The sequence below is a fragment of the Mus caroli genome, chromosome 10, assembly GCF_900094665.2.
Source record: "Mus caroli chromosome 10, CAROLI_EIJ_v1.1, whole genome shotgun sequence".
Classification (NCBI taxonomy): Eukaryota; Metazoa; Chordata; class Mammalia; order Rodentia; family Muridae; genus Mus; species Mus caroli.
In genome coordinates, this window is record NC_034579.1 from 27819974 (window position 1) to 27843888 (window position 23915).

Sequence of the window (23915 nt, forward strand, 5' to 3'; positions counted from 1 at the left end):
AAGAACCTCTGGTGGAATCACCATGCCTGACCTCAAGCTGTACTACAGAGCAATTGTGATAAAAACTGCATGGTACTGGTACAGGGACATACAGGAAGACCAATGGAATAGAATTGAAGACCCAGAAACGAACCTACACACCTATGGTCACTTGATGTTTGACAAGGGAGCTAAAACCATCCAGTGGTAAAAGACAGCCTTTTCAACAAATGGTGCTTGCTTAAATGGCAGTTATTATATAGAAGAATGCGAATTGATCCATTCTTATCTCCTTGTACAAAGCTCAAGTCTAAGTGGATCAAAAACCTCCACATAAAACCAGAGACACTGAAATTTATAGAGGAGAAAGTGGGAGAAAGCCTCGAAGATATCTGACCGAGGGAAAAATTCCTGAACAGAACAGCAATGGCTTTTGCTTTAAAATCTAGAATCAACAAATGGGACCTCATAAAATTGCAAACCTCCAGTAAGGCAGAAGATACTGTATATATGACAAAAAGGCCACCAACTGTTTGTGAAAGGATTTTTACCAATCCTAAATCTGATAGGGAACAACTACCCAATATATACATAGAGCTCAAGAAGCTGGACTCCAGAAAGTCAAATAACCTCATTAAAAATGGGGTACAGAGTTAAACAAAGAATTCTCAACTGAGGATACCTAAGGGCTGAGAAGCACTTGAAAATATGTTCAACATCCTTAATCATTATTGAAATGCAAATAAAAACAACCGTGAGATTCCACCTCACAGCAGTCAGAATGGCTAAAATATATAATTCAGGTGATGCTGGCAGGCAGATTGCAGGCAGATGCTGGCAAGGATGTGGAGAAAGAGGAACACTCCTCCATTGTTGGTGGGATTGCAAGCTTTTGTATAACCCCTCTGGAAATCAATCTGTCAGTGCCTCAGAAAATTGGACATAGTACTACTGGAGGATCCACCAATACCTTTCCTGGGCATATATCCAGAAGATGTTCCAACTGGTGATAAGAACAGTGTCTCTGGTTTTATGTGGAGTTCCTTGATCTATTTGGACTTGAGCTTTGTACAGGGAAATAAGAGTGGATCAAGTTGCATTATTCTACATGTTCATGTTGACTTCCAGTTGAACCAACACTATTTTTTGAAAATGCTGTCTTTTGTTATATTGGATGTTTTTAGCTCCTTTGTTAAAGATCAAGTGGCCATAGGTGTGTGGGTGCATTTCTAGGTCTTCCAAACTATTCCATTGATCTCCCTGCCTGTCTCTGTACCAATACCATGCAGTGTTTATAAGTATTGATTGGCAGGATTAATATAGTAACTTTTTTTCTTTTGTCTTTTAAGAATGTGCTCTAAGAATGTGCAATACAAAGTGGAATTTAGATGGATTGGACTGGAAAATGAATGTAACCAGTCATCTGCTGTTGAAAGAACTCAACCCACTTTAGGAATGTTAGTCAGACTGCAAGGATAAATTTAAGTAGAAAGATGTATCAAAGATCCAGAGATGGTTTAACACATCATCCAGAGATTAGCCTTATCCACCCACTCACCCCCTGCTTTCTTTGGTATTAAAGACCATAGATCTGTACATTGTCACTGAGGAGACCTAATTTATCTTGCTGTCATGGAGACTTCCTGCTAGCTAAGTTTCCCTGAATGGATCTTAGAATGGTATTCTTCATTCTTTAGTCTTGATTCTGGAAGGAAGCTTTCTCAATAAGCACACTGATCTGATGTATTATGTTAAATCATTTTAAGTATTGAATCAGCATCGCTCTACTAAGATAATTCATTCTTTATTATGGTCTATAATTCTTTTTATTCATTATTAGAATTGATTTGTAGCTATGTTGACATGGTAGTTCTTTTTCCAATGTCTTTGAATTTGAAACTGAAGTAATGCTAGCTAGATATAGAAGGAAGGTATGTTCTCTGATCCTACCTTCTGCAAGAGGTAAAAATTAATTGGTATAAGTTCTTTTTAACATGTTTGGACAAATTCACCATTTAGGCTGGGTTCTTATCTTGAAAGGTTGTTATTGATTTAATTTTTGTTAATAGATATCAGACTATTCAAATTTTTTATCATATATTGAGTTTATCAAGACAATTGAATTTGTGGATGCAGAATTATTAATAATGTTACATTATGGCCGCTTTTATTGTCCATAGATGTATAGTAATATTCCTGTTCATTTAGGGCATTAGGATTTGTTCTCTCTCATGCTCTCTCCCTCTCTTTCTTTCTTTCATTCTCTCATACTCACAAACACACAGACACATCACACTTACACACATACACGTTACACTAAATTCATTTAAACTATTTTTCAAACAGAAAGCTTTTCATTGTATTGTTTTTCCCTGTAGATTTCTTGTTTTTAACATTATTGATATCACTTCTAAATAAAAAATAATTTTCTTCTTAATTTGAAATCATTTTGCTCTTCTTGTACTGAAGTGTTAAATAAGAAACTTAGGGTATTGATCTTAGGTCTTTTTTCTTAGCTTTCAGTGCTATAAATTCCCTCATAAGTTGTTATAAATTTTCCTGCATTCCATATGTTTTGAATTCCATATGTTCTAATTTTTGTTTTCAGTTTTATTTACCCTAAAATATTAAAATATATATATATATATATATATATACACATATACAAGCATATGTTTATACATATACATATATGAACATGAATATACACATATACAGCTATTCCATCATATTATTTTAGTATATTCAAAAGTCTATCTATTGTCCAGTGCCAGCCCTGACAATTTTAAGGGTCAGCTCTGAAAATACACCCATACAAGTAATACATAAATACCCATACAAAAAATACCAGTACAAGTAATATTATATGAACTGAGAAGTTTATATTAATAATATTTTATAAATATGTGAATACAACAATTAGTGCAAAAGGAGGCTGCAAATTTTAAGTATTGCTGGTGGGCATATATGGAATATTTTGGAGGAAGGAAAGGAAAGGGAAAATACTGTAATCATATAATCTCACAAATAAAATATAAAACTATATGTAACTTCAAAAAACTCTGGATAGTGCTTATTAGTTCTGTACTGATGAACAGAATTGTAAAGACTAATTCAAAATTAATTTTCCTATGATAGCCTATTTAACATAATTCTGTTTTATTTTTATATGTTTGTTCTTTCGCTTGAGGTCTATTACCTGGAACAGCCCTGGCTTCAAGTTCTTTTGGGTTGCATAGCACTTTAATGCATATTTGTTTATTATTATTTTGAACTAGATCAATATTGTGGTGATGGTCTTACAGTCCTATACATGTATTTCTAGCTATGATATTTCTCCTTTGTCTTTCTTTCTTCCTTTCAAACTCTCCAACATACCCTTCTACTTTTCCAAATTCATGGCCTCTTCATTCATTAATTGTTGTTTTCTGGTCATGTTTATGTGTATGCACATGTATTCCCATGCATAGCCTCATCATTCCATACAAAGTTTTTTTGGGTTTATGTTTTTAGGGGTGACTGCTTCATATTTGACAACCAACTGGTGATTTTTTTCCTTGGGTCAGTAACATCTCCTCTTTAAGTTTTACTCAGTTACTTCTAGTTCTTTATGTAGGGTGGACCCCATTCACTTTGGCATAGGTGTTCCTATTCAGCTCATGTTTTGGCAGTCATGTTGGTGAGACTTTATGGGTGTGGCATTACTGGGAGACACACTCTCACAGCAGAATCCCTGATTCTCTGGCTCTTGCAACCTTTCTTAACTCTCTCCTGAAATGCTTCATGGCAGATTCTACCTTTGATGAATAGAAGTGGATATGATAAATGACTAATCATAACGGGATCCCTCTTAGATAAGATGCCCAGTTTCTTGTACCTGTCCAAGATTACTTTAATGTTCACCTCAGCTATTTTAAACTCTAGATAGGATAGTGTTTAGACAGGCTCTGACCTATATTTCCCTAGAGTTTTGACTTTTGCAAGCTTACAATATAATTTCCTTACACTTCTATCCAGGTGTAAATTCCCTACTACTCAGTGGTAGTTTTTAGAGAGTTTGGGAATCAAATCTGTAAAAATATGATTGTAAAGGTCAATAATAGTCCTTTGTCATAGGTGAAGTTCATCCTTCTTGAAAACAATGTGAGTCTACTATACTAATTGGTAAGAGACAAATAAGACAAACACAGATAGACTGATAACATTGACTTATCTCTCTTTCAACTATGTTCTAATATTTTTCTATCATTTATAATCTGCTACCCTTTATTTAAATAGCGTTGAAGTCAATCTGTCTCCCCTATTATAAAGTGGGAAATACCATTTAAGTCTTTATTCAAAAACTCAATAGCATTCTAGGTCTATTTAACTTGGAATTTATGACAGTTCAACTAAAGTTTCTCTCCCCTACTGCAGTAGTTCAAGTACAATTTATTTGCCATTTTAAAATACATGTCAAGAGTAATTTCTCTTGAACATTTCTCATGTCTTTTTCTTATCTCATTTCTTTTTTCATTATGCAAAAATATAAAACTCATTGTTTCCTTAAGAATAGGTGAATGATTTTGTGTCTAATGTGCTTTTTTGTATTTTTATATTAATTAATATTTTACCTGGATATACTTCTTGTTTGATGGTCATTCTTTTTCTCATAGAATGTATGGGTCATTTTTTATTATATTCCAGTTTTAATCCTACAGATAAAAAGTCTTATGCCAAAACCAATTCAGGAAACTTTTGCTTAATAGCTATAGTTTGTTTAGAGAACAAAAGAAATCCACTAGTGTTAGGTGGATGCTTTGTAAAGTTCATAGAGATTTGAGAATGTGCTAGTCTGTCAAGAGCTAAGATGTGAACTTCCCTTTGAATGACAATTCTTAAGAATTAATAACTGAAAAACATCTCTAGAAGAAATTACATCATGATGGAAATCCAAGGAGGTGTTGATATTGATAAAGTGGAATGGACTGGCTATTTTGTTTTCTGTAGATTGGATCTGAAATAAAAAGGGTATTAAGGACTTAGTAGTCAAGAACATGATAAAGTACTGGAACATGAGAGAGATTGAAAATTCGATCATTGTGGGCATGACTTGAAGATATACTGGTTCCTTCTTTCCATTTCTGCATCTTGACCACATAATATGCAGCTTTGCTCCACCAACTCCTCCCCATGAGATGCTACCATATCATAACTTGAAAAGCATTGGAGGCAAATTATTGAACTTAAACCTCAAAAACTATGGGTCAAAATAAATATTTCCTCCTTTCAAGCTGATTTTCTAAAGTATGTGTTATGATGGAAAGTTAATTCCTCTTACACAGAGTTTTAACCCAGCAACATGGCTTTTCTGGCAAGGGATCACATTCAAAGACTCTCCAGGTATGTGTTATCTGGCTAGATTCTCAGCACCCCTTCCCACTCTCCATCTTGTGTTCATTCTGGTATTTCTTCCAAGATATCACTTGAGCCTTGGTGGGCAGGGGTAGTGAAGGATGAAATTTAAACAGTCTTGTGTGAAAGTTCATGTGTTCAGTGATTGAACCATAAATTATAAATTCTTGACTGTGAAACAGACAATTGTTAGGTCATTTGGGGATTCTATTTTAATGACAATAGCAATTCCTGAATGTGATTTGCTTCGTGCGTAATAGCTGGTTATTTAATTCTTGTGCATTTGTAAATTGAGCACAAAATTATGACTCCTGACACATTAAACAAGTCTTGATAGTACAACACAAGGTAGAAAATAATAAACGAAATTTTTACATACATGATAGATTTCCAGCAAAAAAGCCAAACCAGCTCAGAATTATAAGATATAGAAATATCTAAATCTAAGAAAATCTTTCATAATTATATGCTTAGATGAGAATAGTGTCAAATTTTTAAATCAGTATATTTATTTACATCTCTTAGTAAGTTTTCAAAAGTTCATATGTAAGGACCCCATTATTGGTCATGTCATTTTTCAAAACAATGCTGTACACAAAAGCTGTTATTAACACAAAAACTTTGTTTCTGACAGGGGCGTTATGTATTCAAGTCATTGCAAGAAGCTTAATTGCTCAACAAATAATAAGCATTTCATTTAAAAAAGTTGACAAGGAAATGAGAAAATGATAGCAGTGACATTTTAGAATTTGAATAGAAAGCTAAACTTAACTCTCACAGCAAATGGCATTTGAAGAAGAGTCTGTTATGAGAGTAGGTACACCAGAACTAATATTGTAGATATGCGAATGTGGAGAGTAAGAGTTAAGGTGTAGTAAGAAACTCTAAGTTAGTATCTTGAATTCCTGGAGTTTTCCATAACCTTTTCCTTCTCAATTAAAAAACAAACAAACAAACAAACAAACAAACTCTTCAATTTCTGGGTACCCTAGTTAATTTTTTTTCTTAGAAAGTACCATTTACTTAAAAAGTATAAATAATTGTCATTATGCTAAGAATCCTCATAATTTTAGGTAGCGAAAAGGAGAATAATTATTCTTTAAAAGTTGTTTACAATTAAGAAAAATGTAATTTTCAGGGTAGATAGTCTTGTGGGAAGCATTCATTTATTACAAGTAAACCTGAAAATTATTTTTTCTTTTAAATAAAAATAGAAGAAACTCTGAAATTGAAACCTGTACTTCACATTTAAATTACACAAATGTCTCATTCAAAACTGTCAGGAAGCAATTTTATAGGCTTTTAATTAGGTGTTTCCCATGGTGTTGTATGGCCTGGACAAAGGAGCCACATAAATATTTGGTGACTGGAAGAGATGAGAGGAAGATATGGATTATATTTTCCTGAGAATTTGCTACATTGAGGAGGAAACAATCCCCCAACCCTCTTTTCAATTGCTGGACCTAATGAGAAAAGAGGACAATGTGTGCCAGCACTGACCAGCCTAAGTGGTTAGGCAGAGTCCAGCAAGCGAGGCAACCCAAGGAGAGAGATCTGTAGGTGAGGAAGAAGATGCAGCACCCCCTTTTCTCTGCCCCTGAGGCAGTCTCTCCTTAACTCTCACCCAGCACTTAAATTTAAAGAGCTTCACTGAGATAGCATTTGCTGAGGACTAAACAGGTTCTATACAATGGGTATGCTGTATTTACTCCATCTCTCAGAAATGAATGGTGGTGGATAGGGCAAGTACTCCACAACATAATCCCAGAACAGGCAAGAACAATGCTTGGTGATTGAAATCACCCCATAAGATGATCAGCCACAAACTGATCTGCTAACCACCAGAAGGGTTAGAAGGGCAAAGCTGACTGATAGACTTTCCATAGCAATTTTCCAAACTGCAGCAGTAATTCTTTCCATTATGCCTGACCACCAAAACGTGAGAATTCAGGGTCTCTCCTCTTTCTTCTTGGGAATGGGCAGACTTGTATGAATGTGATATTTATGTTGAAGAAGAAACACGGGCAGCAGAGAATTCTGGTTCCTAAAACATTCTTCCTTCTTTTGTTGATTAGAAATTTCCATTCTGTTTCACACGAGCTTATGCATTGAAAATTTTGTATCTTAAAAAAAATAGCAATAGAACTGTGTTTTGGTATTAACAAATTTTATGAACACAAGACTTAAGAAATATAGAGTAGATGCTGTTATGATGGACTGGCTACTTGAAGGCTACAAATTCTCCATATCCCCCTGAATGGATGTGTGTTTTTGGAGAAGCACAAGCATATAGCCTAAAATCTTCTGTTTGGAAACCAGACCAATCCAAGGAGGGTTCTGATGCACTGAGGTGAATTTTTGGCAGTGATCAGGCCAGCAGCTCAATGAAGGTGAGAATTTGGTGAAAGAGTGGTCTCTCTCCTCTTTTCTTTTTGAGGCACTCTGCCATTAATCTCTTCATGGCTTTTGGACAGTTACTCCATACCTTCCTGAGATGCAGAGATAGGTATCCTCATCCCACTATAAAAATTATCTGATCACTGAGATTGATATTTGAATAAGATACCTAGCCAATCATCAGTTCATATAGAACAATCGCAAATCTATACACATCTGACTGAAAGTCACATGGCTTTTAATCTTGCATTCTGATTACTTCTGGTGCCATCCACAAAATAGATCCAGACAGCGTTCAAACTGATGAGACCCACCCCACCAAGATTTCACTGTGGCTAGACCAAAGTCACCTTTTTTTTTTTTTCCTGTGAGGTCTTCATGAAGAAATATATTACTCTTGAGGTCTCTGTGGATGATTGACTTGGCATGTAAGTAATCCTTGCCCTGTGCAGTCTGTCGTGCAATATCTATAAGTTTGATCATCTCAAATTTGATCTCAATGATGTGGAGATGGTGATATAAACTGAAGCCCTCACACCACTATGTAACAATAGCCAGCTGTGGCTTTGTACAATAGCCCATGAAAAGGATGATGTTCACATGTTGAGTTTTCCTGAGTACTCCTACTTAATTTTTGAAGGCCTGTAACTTTTGAGGTGTGGGTGCTGGCACATTCAACATTTTCACTGCCACATCACCATGCCACTTTCCCTTGTAGACAGTTCCAAATAACCCAGATCTAATTCTCTGTCCCACTGTAATCTGCCCATCAGGATTCTCCCAATCATCACTTGAATCTCTTCTGCCATGTGTTTTCATCCAACTTGTCTTCCGAGGATAGGATGAGGATGGTTTCCTTTCCTGCTGAGGTCCTGGAGATTACTGTAAGGCTTTCAAGTTAGTGAGTGAGACAGGTAATGAGGGACAAGCCTATGGTTGACCCTCCATCACCACAAAGCCCCTGGTCTCTAATCAAATCATCAATATTGACAGGTTCAATTGTGTTTATCTGAACATTTGGGAGCTGAGGAGGACAGGTCTGGTTGGCCAAACTGATTGTGATGATCTTCATCTGCTAGTCAGAAGGGCTGTGGAATTGAAATTGGTTTTGAGGGAGATGGACTGGTGAAGATTTGGGTACCAATAGAGTCTGAGGGGGTGCGGAAAAGGATCCAGATGGAAAGACAGTCTCTGTTAAGGAGGCCTCCTCCCATGGTACTGGGTTATGCTCAAAGAACTTGGCGACAAACAGCAAACCAAGCTGGTCATAATTAACACACATTAGTGGAACCTCTGTATTACAATCCTGGTGAAATTTATAACCATATGTGTGACAGCGGAAACCCTGGAAAAGCAGCTTTCGGCAAAAGTCACAAAATCTTAAGGTGAAAAATGGTTCCATACAAAGTTGTGTTGTAAGTGGAACATTCTCTAGTACTTCAACATGTAACTTCTTGCCACTAAGCCAGGAAATAAATATCTGTGTTGCAGTCAATTAGTTTCTTCTCTCCATCCTGAATTCTGTAAACAGCACAGCACTCTGGATGAGACCCCTCATCATCAGTGCTTTCTTTAGGCTGTCTTGGACTGTAACACCTCATCTTGCAGGTACCACTGTCTTCTATTTGTTGGGCAGGAAGACTCTTAACAATAGGTTTCTGTGGAGACTTGGGGTTGTTTGGTGATACAAGCAAGTATTCCAACAGCTGTGGCTCTCTTTGCTGAAGGGCATCTAGCTTGCTGCTGTGTTCTTCATAGGCCTCCAAGTATATTAACGGTGGGTTATATTCGCCACTAAATTTGTCAATAGGGTCTCTATATGTTCCTGTATCAACTAAATCATTTGCTTGATAGTCTACATATCTTCAAGAATGGCCTGGTCCACAGCTGAAGAGGCCGCACCACCGTACCAGCGCTGGCCTCTGGCTTCATGTTGCCATTGAACAGAGCCTGGTCCTTCTCAGTGTCACTGCTGCCACCACCACTACCGCCACCACTACTGCTGCTGCCACTGCTATTGCTGCCCTACCCTAGTTAATTTTAAAGAGGCTGGAAATAGATATTTTTCTAATTATTGTAGCCTTACTTATCATTTTGCTTATTATCAATATGGTTTCCTGGATGTTATTATCAATATTGTTTCTAATATGGTTTCACAGATAACTATAATCCCAATATTGAGAAGCAGCAGGAGGGTCATGAGTCAGATATCTCCCTGGATTATTAGAAAGTTTAAGACAAGACTAAAATATATTGTGACCTTATGTCATAAGCTAAAGGGCTGATTGTCCAACTTAAGTCCTTGGTTCAGACCATAGTCTGAAAATAATGCAAAATAATCACTCTTATTCTATACTTAAGCCACTCTATGAGACTACTATGATGGATTGGGTAAGACAGTATATATGCCATTATGGGGCTAATTATCACCTTGTATGACAATATAGAAAGACAAAACATAGTGATAATTGCGCATAGTCTCTGCATAGAACTTCTGAGAATATAATGCCTGGAAATATTTTGAGCCTAATTAAATGGCAGTGGTTAGATAAATGCTCCAGCCTGGGAAAAGGGGAAAATTAAGTAGAATCCAAAAGAAGTAAAAATTTCAGACCTACAACAACTTCATTGTAGCTTTATATATATGACTTGGATAATTCAAGAAGAAACATTGTTTAACTGATTTGAGAACAAAAAATGGACCGAGACTGGGGAAGGATATAAACACCAGGTCAAGAAATCCTGGTTTATTGAAGGAGTTAATATATGATGGGATGATCATGCAGCCAAGTATCACATGTTGGCACTCCCCAACGTTGATCTCAAGATATCACACTAAAATATCCATTCCATTCTGCTACTGAGTAGACTGTGCAGAAGACTGGGCAGGACTCATGCAAAGCCTGTGTTAATTGTCATGAAGGGCTGTGCCATGGATGCTAGGTATAATCTGTGGGCTGTCCTCCTAAATTACTCAGGCTGGGATTAGGATCATTGTCTCCAAATTTTTTAGAAGACAATAACCAAGGCAAATGTTCTTTCTTACCACAAAATGTTATTCTGGTGAACATTAGATGTATGTCAAGCAAACACATCAAACCCAAACAAGCAATACTCCTGGAAATTAAAATGTGTGCATCAAGAATCTTTATGCATTCACTCTTTAAGAATAAGTTAGGAAACCTCATGAAGAGCTATTCTAGGATAGTGGGGAAGTTTGAATTTAAAAGCAATAATTACATTATTAATGAACATTTACTTATAACTAATGTATAAGGTTTAGAATACCTGAAAACATTGCCATGTATCACAAAGCTTATGTTTACAAATGAATAGCAAATTCTAGGAAATTCTAAAATATTCTTTTTTGGGGGGAGTGGGGGGTCGAGACAGGGTTTCTCTGTATAGTCCTGGCTGTCCTGGAACTCATTTTGTAGACCAGGCTGACCTCGAACTAAGAAATCTGCCTGCCTCTGCCTCCCGAGTGCTGGGATTAAAGACATGCAACACACTAAGACATTCTTAAAACTTCCTGATGGTGAAGTTATAATTTTAATCTTAAGACAAGTTTAAGTTAAGATGCAGATGACAAAATATCATTTTGAGTTTTAGACAAATTTTAATATTCTTTATTTAACTACTTCAATGAACTTTTTTTTCTTCTTCTTCTTCTTTTTTTTTTTTGTTTTTTTTGTTTTTTTTGTTTTTCGAGACAGGATTTCTCTGTGTAGCCCTGGCTGTCCTGGAACTCACTCTGTAGACCAGGTCGGCCTTGAACTCAGAAATCTGCCTGCCTCTGCTTCCCAAGTGCTGGGCTTAAAGTCATGTGCCACCACGCCCAGCTGAACTTGTATTTTATAAGAATATATTCCAAAGCATAAGGTAGTTCTTACTACCAACCACAAATCCAAAAACATGAATCATTCTACTAGTGATGTAACTTAAAAGATGTTGATAGATCATTGAATAAACTTCTATTCTCTTGCTTTCTTCTAGAATTTTCAATTATGGATAACTTTAGGATTTGCCTCACTATAGATCTTATTTACACATGATATACCACAAGCTAAGGTTAATTCCAGCTAATGGTTCCAATCATTAAGTATTTGCTGATACTCTTTAGTGAATACAGTGCTGTATTCACTAAAGAGTTACTATAAAGTATCTAAAGCCAAAGCCATTAGGTTTTATTACTCATTGTGTGACTTTTTTTTTTTAACTTGACCATGTTCCAGCAAAGGCCATCATTTTACCTTTCAACATCTTATCAACACTTTGTTAGCCAAAATGTTTTCTGTTACCTAATAGTTGAGCTCTATCAAATGTTGTTTCAAATCTCTTTTTAATCACATTTCCTTAGTACCATTTAGAAATAACCCAAACATCCAGGTTCATCTGAACGTGTACTTCAGTATGCCTATTCCAATGAGTACTTCTTGTTTTCCCTTCCTTTCAACATGCCCACGTTATGCTTAGCATTTGTTTATATTTCAGTACTGATGGTTCGATGGCATCTTGGTCAGTTGCATTTTTTTCTTACAACTAAGGTACACAGACAATATAGTCATCAGTTCTGCTGAAATACTTATTAACTCTCAGCTGGAGAACAGAGCTAAGAGCCGAAGAAAGAAAGACAGGAAGAAGGGCAGGGGACGACTAAGCAAAGTAGGAAAGGAAAAAGGAATTTTGTAAAAAAAAAAAAAAATGGCTGCATACCACATTGAAGTTAATTGAACCTTTAGGTTTAATATTTCTATTTTTCCCTTCTTTTTTTAACTTTCAAAGTTAGGACATTGACTAAGAATGACATCTGATGCTTAAGAAGAATATAATAGAGATTTTAATGTGAAGATATAATTTACTAAATTATTTTTAAAAATATTCCAAGTGCTTTTTAGAAGGCTTCTAGCGCAAGGGAAGACCTTGATGTGTCCTCTCAGATGCTTTACCAAGTCTCTTTTGAAATACATTGCACCCTGCATTTATAGTGGTTATATTTGTCATGCATTTGGATGAAGAAACTTTTAGGGATATTTTAGATGTACTTGATTCTCATGACAGAATATTTTTTTTGGCTCTTTTCTTTTCTTTTTTTAAAATTTTTTTCTTGGATATTTTCTTTATTTACATTTACTATCCAGGTTTCCCCTCCGGAAACCCCTATATCATCCCCTCTCCTCCTGCCTCTATGAGGGTGCTCCCTACTCACCCTCTCCCATCCTCCCACCTTGGCATTCCCCTACAATGGGACATCAAACACCCTCAGTCCCAAGGGCCTCTCCTCCCATTGATGTCTAACAAGGTCATTTTCTGCGAGAATTATTTTTAAGTGGTAAGATTTCTATTTTGATTTGGCTTATCCTGGCTAGTGCATAGATCAATGCAGCTTAGAATTTATGGAGACACATTAAAATAAACCTCTAGGTCTAAATAAAATGCCTTTAAGTATATGTATTTATTTCATTTGGATCACTTCCAAAGAACTCTTTGCATCTTTTGTAACATGGCTAGGTCAAGAGGATACTAATGAAAATATCACAATTCAAAAGGACATTTAAGAAGGCCCTTGAAAAAACATTGCTCAGCACTAATTTTAAAGAAACATTAAACTTTTAATCTCCTTTAGAAAAGTGGGAATAGTCCCCTAAGAAGTTTGAGAGGACATTGAAGTCTAAGTTGAAGGTACAGACAGGGAGGATGAAATAAAAAAAAAAATCATTTTGCTCCAGCAGTAAAGAGATGAAAGGAGCAAAGTAGGTGGGAGCTTCATGGTTTATTTAGCATGATATTGACACCCCAATTATGTTTTTTGTTAAAAGAGATACTTTCTTCCAGTTCCTATATTGTTCATTTTGTCTAAAAAAAAAAAGTGCCACCCCCTTAAAGCCTGTTTATTTTCTTTCTATTTTATAACATTGATTTCCATAGGATTATCAAGAGATGTCATGAGAAATCTTGGAAAAAGAAATAGCAGCATAATTCACCATGAAAATTCTTGTTTGTATCTGTAAACAAGGCAGAAACTTGAAAATAAATATTACTAAATTGAAAACTGCATATTAAATTATGGTGGTATAGGATTTGAACTTTGTACATAAGCTACGATAAAGAGTAATATACCTGACAGAACTACTAAAGTAGTTGGTTAATTTTCTTTAGGAGATACAAGGAGTTGGATGACATTTAATATTCTCATATAGGATCATTCACAATTCTCAAAGTAGACACTGACAATTTGCATTAAAACATGAATCTCTGATTTGATGATATCTCAACTGTGTGTCCTGTTTAGCTATAGGATCTAAAACATAGATTATTTGAAAAACGTTGTGACTATTTGGGTTCTATCATCTGGAGGACTAGGAGAGAATGTCTTAATTGCCTTAAAATATTTAAAGATGTATCTAAAGTCAGAACAAAAATAATTTTTTTATATTTAACTTTAGTGGGAGTTATTGAATGATTTTAGCTCCTGAATTTGTCAAGAGGGCTTTAGACGTGACCTGTTATCAGTGGTGTCAGGCTGTGTAATAATTTTCTACTGTTACTAGTGCTCATCACACAAAGGTCATCTTGCCCAACCAAACCAAAGTTGTATTAAAAACTACAATGGCTTTTATTTGACTTGAAAAGAAAAGTGGAACAAAAACTATATATTACAGTATAATGTTTTTATGTTCAGTATTCATTATCATTTAAATAGGGAAAAGTTGCCATAATATATCAGTTTATCTAATCCATGCAAGTTAATCTAGAAAAGTACACTTTCATATTAAGTCTATAGACAACTATTTTCAATTGTTAGTAAGCTTAATCAACTGACAACTATCCAATTTTTGCTCAAAAATACTGCACAATGTTCTATTTACAAAGAATGCTTTAGCACTAGTCAGTGCTAGGGGTATTTTGAGAATCTCTGTTAGGGCTACCAAAATCATTTAATGAATCCATTTTAATATTTTTCAATCCCAAATGATTCTAGCCAGAATCAAGGAATGTTTTATTTTTGAACAAAGTATCTAAAAGGAATTTGTTAGTCAATTTCCATTATTATGTTCATCAACCCGATATGATGGACTTGAAATAAAAAAAAAAAAAAAAAACTTTATTTGAGCTTGGCTCACAGTTTTAATTTGGGGGTTTCTTGCCAAACATGGCCAAATAGACTAGTTTCTTTGGGCTTTTGGTTGAGTTGTTAATGGTAACGGTGGTGTGCATGGGGGAACAAACTTCAAAGCCATTATTTCCTTGAAGGGTATGCCCCAGTGTCCTAAGGACCACCCATAATGCCTCATTCTTCTTCAGGTTCTACCACCTCCCAACAGCATTACCTTGGAGAACCAAAACTTTAACTCATTGGCTTTTGAGGATAATTCAAAATTCAAACTATAGTAGTTTGCTACCAAAAGTCAGCAATTTAAGAATTTAATCTAGTTAAAATATTTAAAATTTTACTTACTGCTTTAGGTTATGCTTACATAATTTTGAGTAACTCTACATTTCAGAAATTTAGCCATAAAAGAAATGGAATTTATTGTGAATCCTAAGGATCAATTCAGACCTGACACATCTGACTTCTTTTACTCTAAAAGCATTAATTAATTTTCTTTAGTGCTCCACTGTCACTTTGCGTAGATTTAAGCTTTAGTTTTTGTTCATTATATAATGTGATTTCTCCCTACTTGGGTCCATTTAATTATTCTCTTAAAAGAGAAATGTACAAGCCTATCTGAAACAACTAAGGTTAAGAAAAAAAAATGAAGGAATAAAAATATTTTTTTGAGAGATTTTTAAATGAGTTCAAGTAATTTGTAGCAATCACACCCCGTCCTAAATTATCCAAGTAAGTTTGCAGTTCCTTTGCTCAATTTGTCAGTGGTATTAGGTTAGAGCTTGTGGGAAAAGTAAACGACTATGTAAGAGAGGCCTAAACTTATGACTCTGGGCACCATCTTCTATATTGCTTTCTTATTTTTAACACAGAGAATAATGACCATCTCCTTCCTGGTAATTGAGTTCCAGAGAAGTAAAATGAGAATTGTTACCTTTAATGAGGATAAATTTGGTCTTAGTGCTAAAGCTCTGAAGAAACTTAATGAGGATGTGGAAAATGTATAATAGTTAAGCATTTTTATCCAGAATTCTCTCTGAATATTAGCTCATAGTTCAGAGTTATGTAGCAAAGGCTAGCATTGACATACTTTTCTATGATTATTCCTAATTCTGTTTCCTGGATGCTATACTTAGCTATATCATGCAGAACATCCTTCCTCATCCCTCTGTGTTGAACTTTGGTTACATGAACCCTGTATTTGCCCGTACATATTTCTAAACCCATACTAGATTATCTACTTTAACTGTTTTATATTCTTAATATCCCAGATTATACATAGAATGATTAAGCATATGTTGTGCCTGCCCTTATGTTGTCTGTGTTTTGTCTGTGACTTTCTATCATGACTTACCATAATGTGCTAGGTCTTATAATCCTTCTCTATACAACTTCTTTCAGTGACTCAGCAGCTAACAACATATATCATAGAGCTTAAATATGTTCAATTACTAATTATTGGCATGAATCCTTGTTGGATATAACAAATGCCTAGTATAGGTTATTAATAGATATATATTAAGTCAATAAAATTCATGTAGTTAGGTATTGTGGTCAATGACCTTGATAACTTGTTTTGACATTTAGTTTTCAGTAAAATATTTTTTCTGAAAAGTAGTTATACATTCATATTCAAGAGATCTGCATTTACAAATTCAATTGGTACTGAATCAAAATAACCCTGAAAATGAAAAATTAATTTGTGCTGAATATACACATTTTATTCCTTATTTTTCTCTAAAAAGTATAGGACCAGTTATGCTATATTTATACTGGATTCTTATAAACTATCTAGTGACCATTTAAATTATGTGAATATGTATATATATATATATATATATATATATATATGATATTTATTTACCATTTTTTATTTACCATAGTCATATTTTTTTGTGGAAAAAAAATTGAGGCTAATACAATCTAAAAGAAATAACTTCAGACATTTCAAGAGACAAAGCAAAGCTATCTCGATCTGTCTAAAAAAAAAAATACCCAAATTTTCAAATGTGAGTTTGAAAGTATCAATGTCGTGAAAGGGAAATAAAGACTGCAGAGATTATCTTTAACAACAGAAGATTGTTTTCTGTTACTTCAGATCTCATCCCTTCTACAGGATAGTTATGTTCCTGAGACATAATTCTTAGTATCAGTAAATGAAGTATAAAGAAATAGCACTTCCCCCCCCATTCTTTAAATTTTGAAATGAGAAAGACTTTCTATTTAAATCATCTCAATAGTAAAGGAAGAAGAATATTCCTTCCCTTCCCTTTCTCCACCATTATGATGAGAAGCTTATTGGGTGAATAAGATTGGAGATACAGAGATCAGATCAGTCATGCCTTTTCTCTTATTTAGTAACAGCTTATCTTTGTGATGCACACACATCAAGGGAAAGCAGAAACATATATTTCACTTTCTTTGTAGTTGAATGGATGTTTTATAAAGACATTTGTGCTGTTATCTCTAAACAAATAAGCAACAAAAATGATTATTTCAAATATGAATGACAAGCCCTAAGCTGAAGAAAAGTGGAATAAAGGTCAACAGAAAGTACTGGGAGTGCAATGTAAACTTCAATGGGACCATCATTTCCGCTGTGGTTCTTCAGGAATTCAGAATCTGAGACTCTAGATCATCAGTGACTAGATCATGAGTGTATACCATCTGCTAAACAAATCAATAAAGCCAACACATTTCAATAAAGACAGTAATTATCAACAAAGACAGTATCTTTCCCCTAGGTTAAAATAGCAAATTGATATATACTAGCTCTCCATTATAAAAAGTCCATCTTAAAGTTATGAATTAATCTAAATATATCTGTAGCTGACAGAACCTGACAGATCCAAATGTATTTCACAAATGTTAATCAAGGTTTTACTTCTTCAACATTATGGAGGTGACCACTGAAAGATAAGTAAGACACTATTATACTTGGAGCTCAGGATTCATGAGAAATTGTTTTTAAGATCTTCTCCATGCCAGAATTGGAGGATGTCGAGATACCTTCTATAAAATATTGTAGTATTTTCATATAGGCTATGTATTCCTTTTATATTTTAAATCATCTATAGAATAATCCCTAATGCAATTTAAACTGTTTTTAAATTACATTTCTTGGTGATAATGATAAAGTATTTCAATACATATTCAGTATACTCAAAACCTGTTTTGTCAAATATTTTTGAATGGTAATTCATTGAATTTACAGGTATGAAACACAAGAACATAAAAGGCTTAAGTATAGCCTTCAAAGTTTTTACTGTCTAATGTCTAGTCAAAACAAATAATTACACAATAAAATGTTTCTTCAACTGAAGAAAGATGAAAAACCTTTTGAAGTTAAATATTATTGATATTTTAACTAGACCTAAGAAATATTAGACCTAAAGAGCTTAAGGAGGAAAAAACAATAGGAAAAAAGTTACAAAATAGTTTAGAAAGTAATCAGAAAATATATCTGCATATGTATGTTATAGTGCAAATATATGAATGTGAAGATGTAGGGAAATGCATATGCATGTGAATATATACGTATATGAGTGCATCCAAATTCTCCCTGGAAGAGTCACTGTGAGGTGGCAAGTTATACTATATCAATTTGTCAGAATTATGGGGCACTAAAACAGTTAAAGTCACTAACTTCTTAGTGACCAAGTGGACATAAGTCTTAGTAAAATACCTATTATGTTTCCCTGAAAGTCAAGTTTACAAAACCTAAAAAGGCCATTCTGGTGACTTACTGCATGAGAAGGTGAATGAAGGAAATTTCCTTTTGTTGATGTTAAAAACAGTCCCATTTTGGCCCCCATGAAGACTCCATATACTGATCTATCCTAGAGGACCAGCTGTACTCAGTGTAGTTGGTAAGAAGCCCCCCACTCCACCCCCTGAGTCCTGGAGCTGCTGCTGGGAGCCTGGTAGACTCAGGACCCATCACCCACCAACCCCTTACCCTCATGAATACCACTCCTCCTCTCCATTCCACCCCTTCCACTCCATCCTTGCTGCTGGGGCAGACCCCTAGTTGGTCTGCTCTTGTGAAGACTCCATATCCTGATCCATCTTAGAGAACCTGCAGCACTCAGAGCACTTGGTCCTTTCTGCTGGGGCAGACTCTTAGGTAGTCTGCTCCTGTGAAGAATCCATATCCCAATCCATCCTAGAAGACCCACTACACTCAGAGCAGTAGTCTGAAGGCCTGCCAGGAGATCTACTGCAGCCAGGGCAACAGATCAGCAGCTTCTCTGCCCCTGTGAAGAGCCCTAGTTGGAAGGCCCCACAGGTGGTCAGATACAGACAGGGCCTCAGGCCTACTGGAAGACCTGAAGCAACCCAGGAAAAAAAAGAGGCAGAAGCCATACAGTCACCCAGACCAACAAACACCAGGGATATCCAGATGGTGAAAGGCAAGTAGAAGACTATAAGCAACAGAAGCCAAAATACATGGGCATCATCAGAACCCAGTTCTAACATCACAGCAAGCCCTGAATACACCAATACACATGAAAATCAGGAATCTGTCCTAAAATTCTACTTCATGGAGATAATAGAGTCCTTTAAGGAGGATATCAATAACTCACTGAAAGAAATACAAGAAAACACAGGTAAATATATGAAGGTATTAATAAAGTGATCCAAGACCTAAAAGTGGAAGTAGAAACAATAAAGAAAATGCAAATGGAGGCAAACATGGAAATAGAAAACCTAGGAAAGAGGTCAGGAATTACAGATGTAAGTTTTACAAAGAGAATAAAAGAGATAGAAGAGAGAATTTTAGGTGTATAAAATAGAGTAGAAGAGATGACACAATTGTCAAAGTAAACTACCCAAAAGATGTTCCAGCTAGTAATAAGGACACATGCTCCTCTATGTTCATAGCTGCCTTATTTATAATAGACAGAACCTGGAAAGAACCCAGATGTCCCTCAACAGAGGAATGGATACAGAAAATGTGGTACATTTACAAATGGAGTACTACTCAGCTATTAAAAATAATGAACTTATGAAATTCTTGAGCAAATGGATGTATCTGGAGGATATCATCCTTAATGGGGTAACCCAATCACAAAAGAAGTCATTAGATATGCACTCACTGATAAGTGGATATTAACCCAGAAACTTAGAATACCCAAGATACAATTTGGAAAACACAAGAAAATCAAGAAGAGGGAAGACCAACATGTGGACACTTCATTCTTCCTTAAAATAGGGAACAAAATACACATGAAAGGAGTTACAGAGACAAAGTTTGGAGTTAAGACAAAATGATGGACTATCCAGAGACTACCCCACCCAGGGATCCATCCCATAATCAGCCACCAAACCCAGACACTATTGCATATGCCAAGATTTTGCTGAAGGGATCCTGATATAGCTGTCTCATATGAGACTATGCCAGTGCCTGGCAAATACAGAAGTGGATGCTCACAGTCATCTATAGGATGAAACACAGGGCCCCCAATGGAGAAGTTAGAGAAAGCACCCAAGGAGCTAAAGGGGTTTGCAACCCTATCGGTGGAACAACAATATGAACTAACCAGAACCCCCAGAGCTCGTGTCTCTAGCTGCATTTGTAGCAGAAGGTGGCCTAGTCAGCCATCACTGGAAAGAGAGGCCCCTTGGTCTTGCAAACTTTATATGCCTCAGTACAGGGGAACACCAGGGCCAAGAAGTGGGAGTGAGTGGGTAGGGGAGCAGGGCGGGGAGAGGGTATAGGGAACTTTCGGAATCGCATTTGAAATGTAAATAAAGAAAATATCTAGTAAAAAAAAAACTGCATCGTATTAGTACAGAGACAGGCAAATAGATCAATGGAATACAATTGAAGACCGAGAAATGAACCAATACCTATGGTCACTTGATCTTTGACCAAGAGGCCAAACATGTACAATGGAAAAAACAAAGCATCTTCAATAAGTGGTGCTGGTCTAACTGGGTGTCTGTATGTAGAATAATGAAAATAGACCCATATTTGTCACCTTCCACAAAGCTCAAGTCCAAGTGGATCAAGAACCTCAACATGAAACTAGATACACTGAATCTAATAGAAGAGAAATTGGGAAAGAGCCTTGAACTCATTGGTGCAGCAGGAAATTTCCTAAACAGAACTCCCATGGCTCATGCTCTAAGATGAAGAATTCATAAATGGGACCTCATGAAACTGGAGAGCTTCTGTAAGGCAAAGGAGATAATCAATAAGAAAAATCCGCAACCTACAGAAGGGGAAAAAATTTCTCACTAACCCCACATCTAGTAGAGAGCTAGGACACAAAATATATAAAGAACTCAAAAATTTAATCACCAAAAAACCAAACAACCCAATCAAAGAATGGAGTATAGAACCAAACTGAGAATTCACAACTTAAGAATCTCGAAAGGCCTTCAGACTACTGCTCTGAGTGCAGTGGGTCCTCTAGGATGGATTGGGAAATTTAGAGGTCAGATGACATGGGGTTGGGGGCATCCACATGGAGACAGGGGGTTGGGGAGGAGATGTGGAATGCGGAGCAGTAGGAGGCTGGATGCAGGAGAATGAAATATGGAGTGTAAAAAAATATTAAAAAAAAACCAAGCCGGGCGTGGTGGCGCACACCTTTAATCCCAGCACTCGGGAGGCAGAGGCAGGCGGATTTCTGAGTTCGAGGCCAGCCTGGTCTACAAAGTGAGTTCCAGGACAGCCAGAGCTATACAGAGAAACCCTGTCTCGAAAAAACAAAAAACAAAAAAAAAAAAAAAAAAAAAAAAAAAAAAAAAAAAAAAAAAAACCCACAAAAAACAAACATTCCCATTTAATTTGGACTAGAGTCTTTCCAGGAAGCATTCTTACACAGCATGAGATAATCAGGAATTTGAATATTTCATTGATTTACTAAAGAAATAGGAGGAAGCACTTTAAACTCACATTTGTTTTACTCCAAACTTTATTGTCTGTCCCTAATATTAATGATATACAGATTATCCTTAGTTGAATATCTTATTCCTAAATTAGCCTTTTTGTTAAATATTTCAAGGATCTGGTCTGGAATGGAGAAGGTGCTGTTTAAGCTGACTATTGGGAAACTGAGGGAGCAGAGCTTGGAAACTAAAAATTGAAGGGGCTTGCCTGAATACTGGAAAGAGGGAGTTAAGAGAACCAAATTTATAAAGAGGAGGATACTGGTGAATTTATACCAATGACCCTACCCTGAAAATGGCTGAGTAACAAGCCTCTGTGGGTAGATCAGTGGCCCTTAACTAAGGAAAAATTACAAACGCTTGAGCAGCTAGTATAAGAGCAGCTGGTGGCTTAACATGTAGTAGAGTTTACCAGCCCATGGAATTCCCCAGCATTTGTTATATCTAAAGAAAATACTTATAAAAATGAAGAATAAAGTCCCCCAGGGACAGACTAAATAGAGTTCTGTTAACATTAATTTTTCTGGTCATTATTGAGAAAGGAACAACAGCAGCTGAGAGACACTGGATTATAACAAACCAAACCAAAAACAAACATCAATATCAACAACAAAAACTGGAGTCAAATTAGTCTATATACTAAAAGGATGTGTTAACATTAGAATGGAAGTCAAGGGTGCTTTGTGTTAGAAATTCCGATTTGTTTATATTTCCACAGGAAACAGAAGGTGGTAGATACCATCAAAACTAATAAACTCAGAATTGAGCAAGAGAGATCTTCTGGAAACCTTGGCCACTGTCCCAAAAAGAACAAAAGGAGAGTCTGACTAGCAACTGCCTTCTCATGCCATCCAGAAATGCCTGGAAAGAAGAGCTCAGCACCTAATCACTGTCAGGCCTATGAGCAAGACTTTGGTCTCCTGCAATACAGAGCTATCCACAATGCAGAGCAAAACCAGGCCTATGAGCAGGATGTTAAGACAGACTATGCTGAATACCACATCCTGCAAACCCAAGTCAGAACTGCAAGCCAAAGGTTCATAGAACTTGGGGTAGAAATTAAGGGACTTCTGTGAGGAATTCCAAAAGACAAGATGCTAGAAGATAAAATAGTCCAGGACTATAAAAAGTTTGGAAAATATATCTAAGTTATAGGAAAAAGGTGAATCACTGTTAGGTTCTTGTCTCAGTTGTGGATTTTGTTCCTGAGAGATAAAGAAGATCACATCAGATACCTGAGAACCCTGAAAAAGACATCAGAAAGAGTGGGGAAGCAAAAGCATACCAGTACCATGGATACAGGGTATACCCAGGGCAGCTTCAAAACTGCATTATTAGTCTCCAAAAAGAAATAGAAGAAAATGTACTATGATTTATCTTGTGCTTTATCCTAGCCCTTTAAAGGATCTCCAGTTGCTAGTCAACTGGTCCTTTATGAATTCTTAGCTGTTAGATCTGCTTGACCCTATGACCTTAGGTGTTGGATGCCTCTTGGATTTCTGGGAACAGCATAGGCTATCCTGAGGATAACCTCTGAGGCTCAGAAAGTATTGGATGAATATTGACAAGAGAAGGCAATTGGTGTACAAGATATTGTTAGGAGACAGTTAAGCCAGGAAAAGCTGAGCTGAGCAGTTAGGTTAGAACAATTATAGTTTGCAGCTGCTAGTATTGAGAAAACTTGGAGAAGAGACTGTTTAAGCGCACTTGGCAAACTGAGGGAGAAATTGCTGTGTTGTGAAGAACAGTTGTAAGTGGGCTGTGTTGGAAACTGGGAGGAGGGCTAGCAGGGAGTTAAGACAATTGGTTATTGTTTGTAAAATAAAACATTTTATATCCTTGATCTTTTTCAAATTTGTGGGTTCTTGGTTGTTCAATACCAAATGATCAGACCTAAACATACATTTAAGTAAGATTATACAAACTGACCAGGTTATACCTGTGTATTTAGGAATATACACATACATATATACACATCACATATATGTGTGGGTTAGTCTTATTACTAATTACACTATCTTTGGAACATTTTTCTTATAATTAAATCTCATTACTTGATTTTCTAGTTATGGGTTTACAACATAACTCAAAAACCCTCATATAAAATGTCAGAGAATGCATGCACAGCATTCTA

The 23915-nt window shown here is 35.9% G+C and overlaps 1 protein-coding gene and 1 pseudogene across 3 annotated transcripts in view; both read right to left on the reverse strand.

The window, feature by feature from the left end:
• Window positions 1-23915, reverse strand: part of Nkain2 (sodium/potassium transporting ATPase interacting 2) — a 1235726-nt gene that overhangs the window by 381107 nt on the left and 830704 nt on the right. The gene's annotated exons all lie outside the window — the stretch shown is intronic.
• LOC115032144 lies at window positions 7595-8589 on the reverse strand (annotated as a pseudogene).